Genomic DNA, 3,452 nt, shown 5'->3' with positions numbered 1-3,452 from the left:
TATAGTGGAATTCATAATTTAATTGGTGAAACTTTATTCTTAAACATTTATTTTTTTCAAAAAATCTGTTTATTTGCCTTTGCAAAAATGTGAACTTAAATTGGTAGGAATAAAGAAATATTATTTATTGATAATATGAACTAGTGCAATAAAAAACAAAACTTTTTATAACAATTTGTTTTAAAATTAAATTTTTTTTTCTATTTGGGCGTTATTTGTTTAATGTTATGGGAATTGATAACAGTATTTTTTTTAAGTAAAAAAATAATCACTTTAAATAAATATCATATAAATCACTTCAACCCGTTTTTAACTTCATGTAACTCTTGAGGTTTTTATCACTAAGCCTATTTTTGTATTTGTTTTTAATGATGGTTATATCTGAAAATAATTGCTCACATAAAAAGCAAGCTAGGGCAAAAGCTCCCCTGAGGGTAGTAGCATCAGTATTATCAACGTTTTCAGAAATGACAGCCTTCAATTTTTCCACTTATTGCAATTGCTTGCATTAAGTGAATCTTACGAATGGCAGGCAATTCTGTAATACGAATGTAGACATTTGTATAACAACTGTATTACTTTAAAACTGCTAGTTTTGTATATTTCGTTTCATTTCATTCGATTTAGGGTAAAAAATAGGTAACATCGCTTTTGACTTGTCAAGATAACTAAGTAATTATCTCAAATGCGTGATTGGGTACAAGTAAAAAATAATGTACATAAATCCTTTATAATTTCTCAGATATTAGTCCTCTATCAGCTTGGTTTTAGTATCATTCAATTCAGTGGAAAAAATAGGGAACTGCTACCTCACTTGTCTAGACAGCATTGTCAGGTGCATAACAGGGCGGCCACTCAAGTCAGGTTTCAAATTTCCCTGATTTTTCCAGGTTTTCTAGTAAAATTCTTAAAATTTCCAGTTCAGCGTGGGTTTTTTTTCCTGCTAAAGTGTAATATAGGTACATGAAAAGTGTCAATATAGTATGGTATTTCATTTAAAAATTTATTTTTTTAATATATCATCTGGAACAGATGTGGAGGAAACAATATGTTTAGCTTGCAGAAAATAACGCTTTTAATGAATAACATTTTTTTAAAGTGTTAAATAGTTTTTGCACAAAATGTACCAAATAGTAATGACCTAAAACAACCTTAGATAAGTACTGTTTAATATATTTTTATTAAGGTATCCGTACACGTTGAAAAAGTGAATTTTAGCCTAAAATGACAATTTTTTTTTATTTTATATTACGAATCTCCGTTTATTCTAGTTTTCAAAATAGTTTAAATTTTAACTGTGCGTCAATTAGAACAAAAGTTATGATTAAAAGAATATTAGTCGATGACTAAAAAATGAAACCGAAAATAGCATTCCGAAACCGGAAGTGGGACAAAAACAGTTATATTTATCTTTATTTTGGGATAATTATCTTTCTTTGATTTAAATAATTATTATTTTAATGTTGCTAGAAATGAACCTCTCAATTTATCATTTATATTAGTAGCTTTAATGGCATTATTTGGAAATTTGTCCCTAAGGAGGTGTTCGTTGAATTGCAAACATTACAATTTGGTGTGTATTTGGCTGTTATTCAGTTTAATAAAGGTTTTCTGGGACTGAAAAGCATACTCGACATAGTTGGAGTCAGCCGTGGCAATAAAACTTTAAAAGGTTTTACAGAACTTGATTTTGAGCGTGTGTATGAGTCTCAACGCCATTGATTAACAAATGTAAAAATTGTCAGAAAAAAAATAGGGTTGCAAAAAAACAAAAAATTTGTAAAATTGAGAAAAAGGAAGGTATCACATACAAATCGGGAGAATTTTAGAAATATTGAAGCATTTTTAAAATAGAAATGATATAATTTATACTTTAAATGCCTTTTTCTCAGAATGTAATTTCACGCAGAAATAGTAACTTTCAAAATTCATTATTAAAAAAGTTGTTGATATATTTCAATAAAAATTTGTATGTGTATTATGTATAATGTTTTCTAGTGCTTATGCTACAATTGATTAAAAATACTTAATAGTTTTTTATTATTGGTCTAAAATGTGAAATACGGCGTAAAAAATTTGACAAAAATCTCATAAAAAGTTTTCAATTCTCTATAAAAAATTTAATTTTCCAAATATTTTTATGATTGTAGTCAAATCACTAGACAAAATTCAGCTCTTTATTTTGATAATAACACTTTTTTGATACAATAATTTTGGTGAAGTATATCCTTTCACAAGTTTTATGAAAAAAACATCATTTTTTTTCTTGTTATTTAGCTTTTAAAAACAAAATATAATATAAACGTCTAATTTCTCTTATTTAATATTAGTTTTTACATATAATAAATATAAAAACATAATTAAAGTGTTCTGAAACTTAATATTTTTAAAAAAATCCTCCGAACGTGTTCGGATACCTTAAGCAAAAGAAAATAATTCCAGGTGATTAGAAACCAATAAAATCTTATATATATTTTTATTTTAATATAGAGCCATTTTATACTGTATTTTATACAAACAGTGCTCTTTATAAAATTCATTGAAATAATTTTCTTTAAACCAATATCATAAGTCAAATGTTTAAATAATGTTGTTTGTTTGAAATTAGCACTATTATTTTAAGTCATTCAGTATTTGTAAATGAAAAATTGTCAATTTCTTGTTGCATATTCTATAGATGAAAAAAAAAACAAAAAAAACTAGATGCAATTCTTTAACGATTTCTAGATTAATTCTTTAATTTATAAGAAAAGTATTCTTTTTTTTTCTGTTAATTAATGGAAATTAGAATGAATTAAGAATTCCAATCTAACATGGTTTCTTAGTTTAGATAAGTTAATTGGTTTTGTTTTTACACCTGGGCAATTCCATGGTGTTGGAAAAAAATGAACATTAATTTCTTAGAAAAACTATCTTACAAAACAAAACTTTGCTGAGAAAAATAATTCGTTAGACAAAAGCTTTCAGAAAAGAGTGCAAGATAAAATCTCTAAATTATAACCAATTATTTTTTTGAGAATTTTATAAAGTTAAAAATACTAAAACATTTTGAATAATTTTGTTAAAAGAAAAAAATACCCCCCCCCCAATCAGCGGAACAAACTTCAACCATTTATGAATTCAGCCCACAGAATAAAAGAAGACTTAAATTTATTTTTAAAAGAAACGTTACTTTTATAAACAGAAGCAAATGTCCTAATCCTTTCTTATACTACATAGTCCCATAATCTCCAATGAGGTCAAAGATTTCTCCATTCATTTCCCAACATAAAAGAGTTTGAAATGGCATTCTAGTTTAGCTGAGTAATAATGAAGAGAATTTTAATGCAAGAAAAGTATTGCTGAGTTGAAGATATTTCAACTTTTTTACGATAAATTTATGTCTAAATAAAAGTGGATATAACGGATGGTAACATAATTTAAATTATAAGAAAAAGTCCAGCTTTTCTTTG

Source organism: Parasteatoda tepidariorum, chromosome 5 (assembly GCF_982258835.1).
Source record: "Parasteatoda tepidariorum strain Cologne lab strain chromosome 5, Ptep-v5.0, whole genome shotgun sequence".
NCBI classification, from domain to species: domain Eukaryota; kingdom Metazoa; phylum Arthropoda; class Arachnida; order Araneae; family Theridiidae; genus Parasteatoda; species Parasteatoda tepidariorum.
This window is presented reverse-complemented; position numbering follows the sequence as displayed.